This window comes from Trichosurus vulpecula, chromosome 5 (genome assembly GCF_011100635.1).
Source record: "Trichosurus vulpecula isolate mTriVul1 chromosome 5, mTriVul1.pri, whole genome shotgun sequence".
In the NCBI taxonomy this organism is placed as follows: domain Eukaryota; kingdom Metazoa; phylum Chordata; class Mammalia; order Diprotodontia; family Phalangeridae; genus Trichosurus; species Trichosurus vulpecula.
In genome coordinates, this window is record NC_050577.1 from 298,868,873 (window position 1) to 298,884,413 (window position 15,541).

Consider the following 15,541-nt stretch of genomic DNA (forward strand, 5'->3'; position numbering starts at 1 on the left):
TGCGCGCGCTCGCGAGTGTGCTTGTGTGCTTGTGGTCCAGTCACTCCATGGAAATTAATGCACCTGTCATTGAAAGAGCGTGGAGTCCTTCTGGCCATGCCCCATGGCAGTGGGCAAAATTTCAAAAAAAAAAAATCCCTAGAAATAAAACGTGTTTTAGATCTTGAAAAAATAGAATGCTGAGTCCTTGCCCTGTCTTTCGTTGTGTGCTCTCCACTTTCATCCATCCCGTGCTTTGTGTGAATGCATGTAGGCATGTAGACCTGTGTTACTTTGGAAAGTCTTACTGTGTTGGGCCAGTAGAAAGGAGTCCTCTGGGGTTTCCCCTCCCCTTCCCCCTTTTTTTTTTCCTCAGTTCTCAAAGGTTTGCCTTGTTGGTTGGCAGTGACTTAAGATCAGGATACAGTGAGGATGTGATCAACAAGTGATATCTCTTGGTAAGAACCACCCCGTGTGGCCCAAGTACTTGTCCTCCAACTGGACAGTCTGAGAGTGTGCCATTTCCCCCCACATCCCCACCCCAGCTTCTTCTGAAAAATCACCAATAGGTAGGAAGGATTTATGTTCACTTCTCTTGCTGGGCAGTCATGTTTGGTGGAATAACCCACCCACCTTCTTGAGGACAAAGCTTCTTGCATTCTTACCAGCTTTCTTTTCAGACACTCACTCTAGAGTGACCAGAGAGGCATGCTTTCTCAGGACTTCTCATGTGCTTTGATCTCTGCCCACTATGGGGACTGGAGAAAAGAAACGTCTTCCATCAGACCAGGCTGTGTGACCAACTAACCCTTTTCTGTCAGTTCACATCCTCATTTTCAGTACCTGTTAAGCCAAACTGACAACTCTCCGAGACACTGTGAAGAAACAGAAAGCTCACAGAGCCAGCGCCCCTCACTTGTGGGGTTCCACAGCCGTCGCGGAGGCCACAGTTAGCGCATGCTGCAAGTGAGGGTTCCAAAGCCTTCCCCTTCGCCAAGGTCCACGTTCTCTGTCTCCTCGATGGCATGGGACTGCTTTCTTTCAAGAGAGATTCACACACGCTCTCAGTCTGGGGGGATTTTCATTTTCTCTCCTGGTGTCACTAACAACTTCCCACCTTTCCTGTGAGCGTGGCATCAGTTAGCAGTAAGTTAACTCTCTCTTGTAGAGTGTTGTATCTGAGGTGTGTGGGGAAAAAATGCAGGCTCTCTAAGAATTTGGAAGTTCCTTTATCATTTCGAGCAGAAGTTTCAATTACATGTTGTATTCACCATCAGTCCCTCTCACCCCTTCTGCGCTTTTCTGAGGGCTGCATTTTCAGTAGCCTTGAGATTCAGTTTCAGCCTCAAAAGGAGGTATAGCTCCCCACCTTTTTTTTTTCTTTTTTAAGATCCTGGCATTTTGATACTTCTGTTGAACAGACTAAAGATTCCTGTGTGCTCAGCAAAGAGCTTAAGCCAAGCCTGTTTTCTCTGCTTCAAACAGGACGTCTTCAGGAGACTTGGCTGTTTAATGCCATCTCTCAGATTAGGGAACAATTGAGTCTTGAAATAGAGAAGGTCCCGGTTCCAAGTCCATTCCTCCCCCTAATCCCTCCAGGACAGTTAAAATGCAGTAGACACAGTTTTTATTTGTTGGGGTATGGCATATATAGATAGAGAGATAGATAGATATATAAGGTCTTGAACTAGGAAGAAATATATATATATATATATATATATATATATATATATATATATATATATATATATATATATTTTATCCAATAAAAGTCAACCTTTTCCTTCTCCAGTGATCTTGCCAGGTTCTGTCCCATCTGCTCTATGCATTAACTGCGCATCTTAGTGTTAATTGTAAAGAGAATCTTCTTCAGTCTTGTTTTTCCTATTAAAGTATATAAGTGGAGTTTAGTGCTATAGTAGAAATGAGAAGAGTGTGTGTGTGTGTGTGTGCGTGCAAGAGAGAGAAATGGTAAATCTTGTGACCTCAACATTCAGCCAGTAACGAGGGTACCAGTACCTAGTGGCCACCAATGGCAGCACACCATCAACCAAACCTTTAATTTTATTCTGCCAGTAGGATGTACATACGCATGCATGCATGGTCTGTGTTTCTATGGCCAGTGCCAAAGGGTGTGTGTGTGTGTGTGTGTGTGTGTGTGTGTGTGTTTTACTTTCTTGTCTTTGGAAAAGAGGGAGAGTCAGATCCAATCATTCAGATTTGGGATTGCTACCAACACCAGGGTTTTGTGAATGTAGCAGTTTTATCTAAATGGGAGAGTTTATTAAGAAATAAGGCCTCGAAATATTTGCGGGAACTGTCACATATCATCCCGTCTGATAAATCACCCTCCTTGCTGTGTGTCCATACCATCCATATGTGTATGGCAGATCTGATTTCTAAAGCTTTTCCATCACTTTGGGTGGCAGTTTCTCCATAACCCTTGAGAAGAAGGGGGCTCTTTAACATTTAGGCAGGTTGAGTTGTTTGGGGGCAATGGCCATCAGCCAGGCACTACCACCTCTCTTCCTGTTCAAAATGACAAAAGCTGCTGATGTGAAGTTGAGTTTGAGTATTTCCTGTTGACACAAGAAACCTCTGCCCTTTGGGGAGGTGGTGCAGGTGAGCGAGGTGAGAGTAGTCTCTGCCGTGTGCTCCTTGTGACTATAGACGGCCAGGAAAGATGAGGAAAAATATCCAAGATAAGCAGTGTTTGGTTTTGGTCCTTAAATAGTGTTTCCTTAAGCACTTTGTGCCTCAGCTGAGGGATTTGAACTATAAATCAGTGCATTGAAAATATGATACTTTTAAGTTCCTGGGTTGGTTGTTGGTTGTTTTTGGTTTTTTTTTCCTATTTCTAGCCAAATTAGTAAATGGACTCTGCTTTTTTTGTTTCGTTAAGCAAAATTCTTCTTTATAGATAATGCTAGGCAGTAAAAGTAGTTGGCCAGCCTGCTGACAGTATTGTGTGGTTTGGTCGTGGATTTAAGTGCTTTGCTTTCCCAAAATCTCATCTCCTCTGTTTTCTTGCATCTCCCCTGGCCATTTGGTGTCCCCTCTCTTTACATCCGGCACCAGAAGGGTTAATGGGGTAGGGATCGCAGAGGAGGAGGAAGTTCCAAAAGGTGACTGGGGTGGAGATCGAGGAGCCTTATTTACTTTGAGGGGATCGCCTTACAGCCGAGCTTTATGGGGAGAGGTGTGGTCGTATCCAAATAGAGAAGCCAAAAGTGGAAAAGGGGGATGCTTATGCAAAAAACAAACCAAACCAACATCTCTGCAAACCTGGAAGAAATGACCTGCCTTTGAAAGGGAGGACAGTCTCACCAAGTGATTAAACATGTGACGTTTCTTGCCAGGGAAATGTAGGGTAGGTTAGAACAAGTGTGTTTAGAACACCACCACTGCCCCCTTTTATGTTTTTTTTAAGGTGTTACTTAAATGTAGTATTTTTGAATGTGCCTTTGTGAGTACAGGAACCATCTGATTAGGAAGCTCTCCATCAGAGATGAGAAAAGGTGGTCAGTTTCTTCTTTAGGAAGGTCAGACTTTCTCCCAGAAGTCCCTTGCAGGTTACTGTTGACCACAGGCATCAACATCTCACAGGACTGAGGAGGGTAGGGAAAGTTGGGGGGACTGCCTAGGCGATATTGGCATGCACCTTCCTCCCCAGAGCCGTGACCTCGTGTCTTTTGTGTGTACAGGTGCGTGTGCGTGCGTGTGTGTGCAGGTGACTATTTGGGGGGTTTCTATAACCACTGGAGAACCGAACCATGATGGTGGCGTGTTTTTGCAGGTCAAGGAGAAGGCATTTCTTGCTTATTTGTGCCCTAGGATGTGGTGCAGGCAGCAAGTCTTTACCCTCCGTGTCCGATAAGATCGTTTGGTGGTTTGTCCCAGCTCATTCAGTGTTGCCATTTGAGCAAACAGGGTATTACACACAAAGGAAAAAGGGTTTTGAGATGTTAAGGTCAAAGTGTTTAAAAAAGAAAGGAGAGAGAAAAATCTGAAATCCTCTTTTATTTCAGAACTTCTTACAGCTTAAACATAGAAATCTGCAGTGTCTCATTTCATTTGTTTTTGTTGTTAAATATTCCACCTCTTCTCCCCATCCCTGACCTTCTAAAGAAATCGTGTACATGCTTTGGGCCATTTCCCGACTTCTCCCCTGCCTCCCAGCCTCGAGGTGGGGGGTGGGGGAGGCACCCTCACAACCAGATTCCTTCATCTTCTTCATTCAGGAAGACAAAGGGAGGGGGGATACTGAAGCTAGCTCTGCTCCAATCTCATTCCTCTCTAATGGCCTTGAAATGTATTCTTATGCAAATGTGAATTTTGATACTGAATTTAAGAAGAGGTTGTTGTTTTTTTCTTTTTTCAAAAAAAAAAAAAGGTCCCATATGTGGTCAGCATTGCTTCTTTATTTTGTAAAGTGAATTGTAAACTATGCATTCTGCAGGGGGGCGGGGACTGGGGGTGTTGGGGGGTTGATGAGTAGCTTTGCATAATTGTTCAACAGTTTCTGTGTCCATGGTATCTCTGTGTTTAGGAGGGGAAGGGGGATGCTGATTCAGTACAGTGAGGACACTGGGAGCCTAAGAGGACTCTTGGCAGCCTCTCCCAGTGGCTGGGCATTGTTCGGGGAGTCTGCTCATTAAATCAACTGCAGAAAACCAAGCTGCTCTGCAACGGGGGCAGGCTTGCAAAGTCTAGCCATGTAGTGTTCATCCAGGGTTCTCTGGAGAAGGACCCATTTCCTGCACTCAGTAACTAGTCCCTTTCAAGCTCAGGAACCAGATCACCTCATATGTGCAGTCCTTAGGAACCTGCCTTGCAATCTGTCCATTTCAGAAGCCTTTGTGTTTTTTTTTTTCTTAAGAGCTGGAGCCTACTGCTCCTCCATGCCACAGATTAAGGAAACCACCACAGTGCTGTGCTGGGAAGAGGGCAAAAAGAGCCTACCTGCCTTCCCTCTATCCTTTCTTTCCTTCCTTCCTCCCTTCCTTCTCTCCCTCTTCCCTCCTTCCCTCTTCCCTCCTTTCCTTTCTTCCCTCCCTCCTCCCTCTCTTCCTTCCTTCCTTTCCCCCATCTTTTCCTTCCTGCCTTCCCTCCCTCCCCAGCAAAATGTCATCTGGATTTCATGGGACTTTCTTTGGACTCTGGACACCTAAGATCTGAGTGAGTTTCTTGAAGGCATCTCCTTGGGAACCATCCATCCTGGTTGCCCTCCATGTTGTCTTATCAGGATCCCTTGCCCATGGTAAACCATGGCACCCGCCTTGCTCTTGGCATTATCTTCAACATGCAGTATCATCAGCAGGAGAATGTTGTGGCTGTTTTCAGTGTTTTCCATACAGCAAGCATTTTTGTTGTTGACGTTCACAGTACTGTAATGAGTTATAGACTTGATCTCGTTCACGCTTTCCTCACTGCGTGATCTTATCAGGGTTCCAATCTGTTAGATTGCCTTTAAACACACAAACAAACAAACAATCCTGAGGTTTCAACTGTTTATCACAAGACAATACCTCGTTGGTACATTTCCCATCTTGTAACTCTGAGTCCTTATCTCCTCTTCTGACATTAATGGATTCTCTTTTGTTTTTTAATAAGAACATGTAAATAGCGAGATAGCTTTTAAAATATTTAGTTTGCTGTGAAAGTAACCCTATCATATGATGTGGTGTTTTGTTTTGTTTTGTTTTTCATTTTTTTAAGCCATCAGAAATTTCAGCTTGTGAATCCTTCATATTAATGACAAAGCCGAGGTCAGGGAAGAGTCTCTGAGTTTGTGGGTGGGTGCCCCCTCCGCCCTCCTTTGCCCCTTTGCTGCATACACAGGACAGGTCATGAAGCTGGTTGCGCTGTCTCTCTTCAAGAAGACGCCCTCCTAGGTGTCCATAGTGTTTCCTCCTCAATGCCTTGATAGAGAAAGCTTTCGATGTAAAAGCCAAATGGTGGCTGCAGTTGAAGGGAGAATTGTCCTGCGCCCAGCTCTGCTGCCAGTCACTTGGGCTAGAGTATGGGACTTTAACACAGCACTGCTTTTGTGCAAATAAAGGTCGTTGTAGAAGTTGTGGTGACACTGACTGAGACAAGAGTGTGCTGGCGGTCTGTCCTGCACTGCTCTCACTGTCATCCTCACCCCGTCAGCGAGGAGGCCTCCCTAAAGATGGCAGCCTCCCATGGGGAGGTGTTTTCTCTGCTCACTGATCAGAAGTGGTGACCACTTCCTTCTTGTGCTGAAGGAGCCTGTGCTCCGAACGCCTGTCATCCAGTGCCCATTTGGGGGCTGCAGATTTTAGCATTTGGTTCAGCCCTTCTTCCCACCTCCCAACAGACATCTTGCCTATCCTTCTGTAACTCTCCCAGAGGGTTCTGCTGGCTTTTGTCCTGCTTTCCTGGTGGGCCACTCCTTCCTCCTCAAACCCCCAGTGACCAAAGTGTGCCCAGTGAATCCACTGAAGAAAGCTACAGTGGCGCATGCCCACCTTGAGTGGTTTGGAGTTCCACACCCTTGGCCTTTAGCTGAATGTGGCCTGTGGGTGCAGGAAGTATTTCTAAAAAGTCTAAGGACTGTCTCCCCCCCTCCCCCAGCTTAGGAAAAGAAAGCATTCTAGAAATTCAGCAGTGCCCATTTGTTCACAATCCAATCCTGTATTCTGTGCCCACCCCAACCATACCCTGATTTAAGGAACCAAAAATTAAACAGAAAAAATGAAACATAACCTGACAAAAACCGTTTTCCGAACTATTTTATCTTCTACCCTCTAGATGGAGATAAGAACGCTGCTTTGAGTTCTGGAATCCTGGGGCCTGTGTTTACATGGGTTAGTTCAAATACCTTCTATCCCATCAGGAAAGAAGTGAGCGTGTGAATGCCCTCCATGAGATTTCTGCCCCTGATGGCAGTGGAAACAGTGGGCACTGGAGGTGGGGATAGGACCAAGGGGAAGCGATGGAGCTCTTCTTTTTCCTTCCCTCCCTCCGGCCCCCCATAGAAGGCGCGCCCACAAGGGCATCCTAGAAGAGAGGCTGGGTTTGAATGGGCAGCTTTCTTTCCCTACTTTGCACACAGACAGGGATCAGGAAGGTACAGTCACCAGAAGCGAAAGTCTCAATGGCTGCACATACGGATGCGCTCTGCAAGTTACCTACAAGTGTTCTGTTTTTCTAATACTTGAAATAGCTTTTACAGTTTGTTTGGGTGGCTTGTTTTCTCTCTTCTCGGGTGGGCGGTTCACTGGACAAGGAAGATGGAGGAGAGGAAGAGAGGAAATGACAATGTCTTTTTTTTTTTTTTAATCAAAACCTGGGTTTGATCCTAACCCCGATTTGTTGAAATTGCTGGTTTTACATGGACACAGAAACTAGGCACTTTAGCGGTGCACTTGCATGGCAGGCTGGGCCCCCCTTTTCTATATTTTTATTTTACTTTTAGTATAGTGGTACTTAAAATCACTGGTTCACTTAAAAAAAAACAAACAATAAAATGTTAAACTCTACTAATGTACAAATAAGCTGAAACGTTGCATTTTATGTGTATTTTTTGCCATAGCAGGTACTGTATTTTTCATGCTGGATTTCAAAAAAACAAAAACAAAAGAGGGTGGTGTTTTATTGGATTGTGACAGGTTAAAATCAATAAGGAATTAAGTCGTCGTCATTTCATTGAAACTGAGAGATGATGTAATGAATATATAAGAGTTTTCTGAAGGGTTGTTTCTTTTTTTGGCTTTTAAACAGCTTATTTTTTGTTTTTTATTTTATTTTATTTTTTTGAAAGATATGATTGTATTATGTGCAACTCAGTTGCTTACATTATAACTACAAAATATTTTTGGGTTCCTGGAAAAAAAAGAAAAAAAAAGACTAATAAATGTGTTTGGCTGCTAAGCATTTAATCCTGTGGTTTCCTGTTTTATTCTGATGATTGAATTTGTTCTTGCCAAGCCGATTTTAGCTTGCTTAATGTCTTTCCTACATCTAAACCTTCATAGTTACCAGAAACTTGGCCTCGGAGTTTTAAGAGACAAAAGTTCTGATTTTGTCTCTTTTTCATTTGTTACAATATATGCCCATAGTGTTTTCAGTTCCCCATGCCCACTCCATCCCAATGGTTGCTTTCTGAAAATAATCAAGGAAGAGAGAGCACTTTACCAAAACTGCACCTTTACCCCCACCCCATCCCCAACAGCATTTCTCACTCCTGCCTTTTTTTGTGATCTTTGGGAGAGGGAACAAGAGGCATGGAAGAGAGAAGAGGAAGAAGGGCACCCACTTGAAGCTGTGCCAGGAAACCTTGCTGAACACAGGACTCATCCAGTTTACTGCCGATGCCTCTAGGGCAGGCTTGGAGAAGCTCTGACTGCCAGCAACTTTAGGAAACACTTGGGACCTTGGAGGAAGACCATCCAGTCTTTTTATGAAGGATGATTCCCCATCTGGTAGGCTACATGTCTTCCCTCCAAAGGCTGCCTATCTGAAAGGAACAGGCTCAGTATAAGAGGGAGAGGAGAAAAAAGAAGAGACCTTGCTGTTGTAACCACCGTGGAGACCACCACAAGAAACAGCAATCAACGCTGGACCTTTAAAATAAAGGAACAATATAAAACCTCTGTTGTAGACCAGGAGGCCCCCTTCACAACTGCCCTGTCCAGGATGGAGGGTCAGTAGAGATAGCTGATATTGGCCCAAAATGTGCACATCTTGGCATACAAGAGAGATCTGCCATAGACATCGTGGCTCTTTATCCTTTTTCCTCCGACACACACACACACACACGCGCGCGCGCGCGTACACTTTTTTTTTGTACGTGCAGTTTCTTAGGCTTAAAAGTTTACTTATATGAAGCATCCTCATGGGTATCTATTAAGTACTAGCAAACGTATCGGCTTCAAATACCAATAGCTTATCAGTATGGTGAGCAAAGAGATCTTTGGGTCACAACTTAAAATAGGGAAAGTCAGAACAAGTTAGGAGAGTAGTATACCTTCAGCCCCACCCTCATCCACTCACTGAATCTTTGGAGCCTCCCTCAGTGAGTGGGTTAGCCTAAATATTCTCTTAAGCCCCTCCCTTCTTGCTAGAAATCAGGGATGTCCTCTTCATTGCTAAATCTCTGGAAAGTGGCCCTTGGCCATCTGCATCCCAATCAGACTTCTTAATCGTGAAATCCAATGACCTTTTCTTAGTCTTCCATTTCTTGGAGATTTTTGTAGCATCTGTAACTGTGAATCACCCTCTCTTCCCTTGACCCCTGTGACTCCTTTGTCCTGGTTCTTATCCTACCTTATACTCGTTTATTCATTATCCTCAGCTCCCCAAATGCAAATTACCTCCAAAGAGTCTGTCCTTGATAATCTTTTCTATTCAGTGGTTTCAGCCTTTCTTAGAGTTGCAGTTAGAGCCTCTCTGTGCAGATAAATTCCAAATCTACATCTCTAAACTGGAGGCGTAGAGGCTGGAGATGCCCCCAACTGCCCACAGAACATCAACACATCAAATTTAGCATGTCCCAAACAAGACCTAACTTTGCTCCCAACCCCCCCCCCCAGCTGCTTCTCCCCAAATGCCCTTGTTCTGTTGATGACATCAACTCCTTCCAAGGCATCCAGGCTCCCTACCACATCATCTTTGTTACTGACCCACCATTCCATCACCCCTCCATATCCAGTTAGTGGCCAAGCCTCCAATAACTCTCGCCCTCTGCCCCCTTACCACCACTGTCCTCAGACCTCTGGTCTCTTCCTTTTCCCATGTATTCCAGTGCCTTGCACAGTCGCATTTAATACTCTCCTCATTTCCCATGCTCCTCATTCCAACCAGATTGGCCTTCCTGTACTCCAGACTGCATCCCATGTCCTGCACCCCAGGAATACAGTCTCTGATTACCTCTCTTACATACAATTCATGTCATATCCCCCCCAAGTAGAATCTAAGCTCTTTGTGCAAGGTTGACTTTTTTGATTTGTCTTTGTATCCTTGGCACAGTATCTCACACGTACATACTTCATAAAAATGCATGTTGAGTAGTTGAAACAGTAAAATTTAGACTCCTTCGCCTGGCATCCAAGGCCCTTCATGGCATGGCACAAACCTGCTTTTTCAACCTTATTTCCTCCTCTTTCCCATCGTGTGGTCCATGTTCTAGCCACATGGGGGTATCTGCTCTTCAATTCCGTCTTACACTGTCTTCATTCTCAAAATAATTTCCCTCTTCAGATGTTCCTGCTAAATCCCCCTCCCTCCTTCCCTCTCTTTCTTCTTCTTCCCCCCACCCCAGCCTGGAGTCAGGAAGACCTGAGTTCAAGTCTTACCCCAGGCACTTAACAGCTGTGGGGGACTGGGCAACTCACTTAGCCCTTGTCTGCCTTGGTTTCTTCACCTATAAAACAGAGATATTGATAGCACCCATCTCACAAGGTTGTACGTGTGAGGCTCAAATAAGACAGTATTTATAAAGTATAGTGCCTAGCACACAGTAGGTGCTTAATGCTTATTTCCCTTTTATCATACCTTTTACATATGTATCTTCTAACCCCTATTAGATCATAAGATCCTTGAAAGAAGACACTTGTCATTTGCCACCTTCAAGCCCCAGAGACCTACCACCATTTCTTGCAAGGACTATATGTTGACCTGAACCAAAAATGAATACTTAAAATTATTTTGGGTAATAACTGTTTGGTTCTGAACTGAAAGAATTCTCTGTCATGCATTTGTTGAAAAACCTGCTATGTAGGTGAGCCATGAGGATAAGAGAATTCTGAAATAATCTCCTTGTCCTCAAGATGCCAACAATCGGATGTGGAAGTTGGAGAAGGGAAATGAACAAGCATGTACTGAGCGCCTCCCATGTGCCGAGTGCCGTGCTAGGCATAGTACACACGTTATCTCCGATGACAGAGCACAGTGTTGCAGGGGTTGAAGGAGCTCACTATGGACTAGGAAGGACAGCTCCAATTGGCTGGAGGGGTGAGACCCAACTTGGACTTGGAAGGATGGCTATGATTGGACCCTGGAGAAGGGAGTTCACCATTGTATATGATGAAAGAGAAGATATTTTCAAAGCTGCCTAGGGTAGGTACAGTTGTGATTTGTATTCCTAATTATCACCCTCAAGTCCTCTACGTAGGAGTCTCAGGAGAGGGCCTAATTTATGTTTCATTTCTTTTTTAATGTCTTAAAAGTTTTCCAAAGTGATATGATCCTATATCTCAATTCATTGAGTTTCAGAGTGTTATTCGTGCATGGAACTATGAACTATGGAGACCATGATGAAAAACAGTGCAATCACTTTCCCTGGAGATTTGGCAAACTAAGTGGGAGATGGGGCGGAGTAATACTAGTTAAAATTTACACAGCATTTTAAGGTTCGCCATGTGTTTGCTTCATAGCAACTTTATGAAGTTAGTAGTTAGTTGTAGGCATTACTGTCCCCACTTTACAGGTGAGAATACTGAGGCTCCGAGAAACTGAATTGGCTCGGTGAAGTAGAAATCAAACCCAGATCTCCTGGCTTCTAAATGTAACACACTTTCTAATAGACCATGCTATCATGGCATGCCTCACGTACAGATAAAAACAATATACGGTAAGAAGTTTGAAGTGTGTGAGAGGTAGAAGAGATTCGATGAGATTTGAAATATTGCCTAGCTGGCTAGCTCAGGGAAGGCTTCGTGGAGGAGAAGGGATGGATGGTAGGTACATGGGAGGGATAGAGGCATGAGTCTCCTCTTCCAATCCATCTTCCACACAGCTACAGTTCTGACCTTGTCCTCTCTCTCCTCAGTAAACTCCAGGGGCTCCCTGGCAACTCGAGGATCAGGTAGAAGTTTCTCTGTTTGGCTCTTAAATCTCCTCCCTACCCGGCCCTCTGCAGCCTTTTTCTATGTCACTCCCCATCTCAAACTCTGCAGTCCAGCCAGAGTGGACTGCTTGCTGTTCCTCACATGTGATGCTTGGAATGCCCTCCCTCCTCACATGTGCTTCTGGAAATCTGTGACCTTCAAGATTCCACACAAGCACCATCTTCACCATGAGGCTTCCCTTGGAAAAAAAACAGATCTTGCGTTTCTTTTGTTGCTGGTTTTATAAGTGCTTGCTTACCTGTGTCCCTGTTCTTTCTCCCAGTAGAATGGAAGCTCCTCGAGGGCAGAGGCTGTTTGGTTTTGTTTTTTGTCTTCCCAGCACCCAGCCCAATGTAGGCACATAGGAAATGCTTCCTTATGTATGAAAGAGGACTAGAAAAGCAGTGAAAAGGTAAAGAAAGAAGGCACCGATTCATGTCAAAGATGAGTGATTTCCAGGATGGATGTTGGAGGGAAGTGCCATCCTCTCCAAGGCAGACAGTGACACGCCCTCTCTCTTTGAAACAATTTTCCCTCTCTGTTTGATGGGATCGTCCTGGGGGAGATCAGGGGTATTTTTGGGAACCATCTGTTGTGTGTGAAAGCAAAATGGTTCACGGATAAACAGATGCCAAAAGAAGGAAGTGGGATCCGGGCTCTAAACCTAGATACTAAGAAGTGTTTGTGGCTGCTATTAATGTGCCCTGAGGTCCAATCCTGAGGTAGTCCCAGCCAACCATCCCAGGTACATTGAAAATCCTCCCTCCTGGGCTCCCCGATCTCACAGGTGTGCACTCTTGGTCCCTGGAGCGTCTGTGTCCCTCCTCTGTGTACCCATCCTTTCAAACCTAATTCAAATGGATTCTTCCATGAAGCTTTCCCACATTCTCTGAGATCCCTTCTAGCTCCAAAGCTGTGGTCCTATGTTTCATTTTTGGCTCAAATTCTTTCCCTTTACCTTGTTTTCCCATTCAGGAGGCAAGAAAAACAAAACCCAATACAAATACGAAAGTTATGCAAAAAAATAAATGTCTGCCCTAGCCACACTCTGAGAAAGAGGAGAGAGAAAGACAAAGGGAGAGAGAAGAAAGAGAGAGCGCGTATTTGGAGGTGGAATGTGTATTTTATCACGCATTTGGGATTCTACTGAGATGACCCTCTATTTGGAAATCACACGCCCTCTCTCGGCCTCAGTTTCTTCATACATTAAGGGCATTGGACTAGGTGGTAGATCTATGAGTCAATGAAGAGCAGGCCCGCCCGTGTCCGCCCAGCCCCCGTGCCCTGACCAGTAGGGAACCCTGATCTAGTTACTAGGGCAGTGCAGTGTCCTTCCTCCCTGTAATGAGACTCCATCCCTTCCCCCCATCCCCAGGATCCATTACCATCAGTCTCTTCTCCAGAGCAGACAGCCCCAGTCATCCCACACATCCTGGAGACAGCAGTAATGGCAGCACCCACCATTCTCCCCCTCTTTATCACTTCCCACAGGCTTTACCTGCCTCTGTCCATTCTTGCCCCCTCCCCACGTGACTTTGCCCCCAGGTACTGGAATTCCTGTTCAGTCTCTATGGGCCGCTGCAAACTCTTTTAATCTTCCCCTTAGTGCCTAAAACAGTGCCTGGGAAATGAATGGAAATGAAATGACACTCTCCAGTGTCAGGTCAACAAGCATTTTTTAAGTGCCTTCTATGTGCCAGGCACTGGGATAGGGCAGAGCTGCCCCTATGGACTTGAAGGGCTTCCTAGTCAAATGGAGAAGACAAAGTCTTGACCTCATGGAATCTGGGCCTCTTAGACCTGGTGGGTGCCTAAGACCAGGGGAACAGTCATCCCCAGTGATTACTGACCAGATGTGTTTCCAGATAGAGACAAAAGGAGCCAAGACCTGAGAAGTTAAATGCTGCATTAGAGTCAACCTCCTTTGTTAACTGTTCAATGACATGCCGATGCCTCATTTCATCCCAACATCAAACCTGACCTAAGAGAGGGCCCTGCCTTCAAAAGGATACAAAGGAAGGTCAAAAAAACCCCAACCTCGCCCCCCCCCCAGTCCCTGCTCTCAAGGAGGTCACGTCTAATGGTGTTCCTTTTAACAAACGGAACATTCTCCAGGCATGCATCTCTTAAGGCATGCATCGTCCATCCACATTATAGAGGCCAGTGGAGGTCAATGGGAGAAGAGGCTCAGGCAAGTGACCTCCTTCTAGAACCATCCAGCTTTTAGTGTCAAAGGGGAAAGACTAGTTTGTGTATGCTTTGGGAACAGAGCGTGGTAACGGGATCTGTGTGCTGTGACTTTGTGTAAATCCTTCAAAATATCTAGAATCCCTGGTTCCCTTCCAGACTTACCTTGAGTGCCACCTTCTTCATGAAGTCTTTCCTGATCTCCACCTTCTTCCTCCAAGCACCTCGATCTCTATTGCAGTCTCCTCAGTAGAACAGAATCTCCTTGAGAGCAGGGACTGCTTGATTTTTTACTTGATCAGCTCAATGCCTGGCACAGAAATGCCCATGGATGGAGGTAAATGATCCTTTGACTATTAAAAATCATAGTCCTGGGGCAGCTGGGTGGCACAGTGAGTAGAGCACCGGCCCTGGAGTCAGGAGGACCTGAGTTCAAATCTGGTCTCAGACATTTGACACACTTACTAGGTGTATGGCCTTGGGCAAGTCACTTAACCCCAATTGCCCTGCCTTCCCCCCTCAAAAAAATGTAAAAAAAAATTAAAAAATCATAGTCCTCCCTTCTGCATAAGTAAAAGGTTTCTCAAGTAGGCATGGATAAAAACGTCATCACCATGTGGATTAACGTTTTATAATGGTTATCTAAATGTAGCGTGTTCTTAGACAACCATTGGTCACTTGGTCTGTACTTCAATTTTGATTGAAAGCATTTAAGTACCTGCTACATGCTGGGTAACGTGCTAAGACAAAAAATGAAATCCTCCCTTCCTCAAGAAGTTGACATTCTACTAGGGAAAAACAAAGATAGTTAACTACGAAACAGGTGGGGAATACATACGAGACAATATGGGGGTGGGGCAGGGGAGAGAACGCTCACTGATGGAGGAGGGGGCTCTTGACCTGGGCAAGGAAATGAGCTAGGGCTTCCAAGGCATGGAGGTGATGAGGAAGGAGAGCAGCCGGCCATCGCAGGGGCAAAGAGATGGGAGATGGAACAGGCAGCCGGAGGGGAGTGATGTTTATGAGGCTAGAAGGGTAGACGGGTCAGCTTGCAGGGGACCTTCAATGCCAAATGGGAGCCAGTAGATTTCATTGAATGAGGGGTAAGGGGGTAGAGAAGGGGTAACAGTCAGACTTTGGCAGCTGAGTGGGGGATGCACTTGGTTTGGAGAGACTCGAGGCAAAGGGGTCAGTTGGGGGGTTGTTTCAGTAGTTGAGGGCAGAGAAGGGGACATTATGAGAGATGCCAGCAATCCTGGGCAACTGACTGGATGTGGGAGACGAGAACGAGGAAATCAGAATCAACAACAACCTTGGGGTTCTGGACCTGAAGGATGGCGGTGCCCTTGACGGTAACAGGGAAGTTCAGAAGAGAGCGGGGTTTGGGGAATATCCTGGTGATGTGCCAAGCTTGTTGCCTATGGGACATCCAGTCTGAGATGTTCCGTAGACAGCTGGTGATGCAGAGCTGGCTCAGGGAGAGATACCAGCACTAGATAAATAAATCTGGGAATCTTCCATAA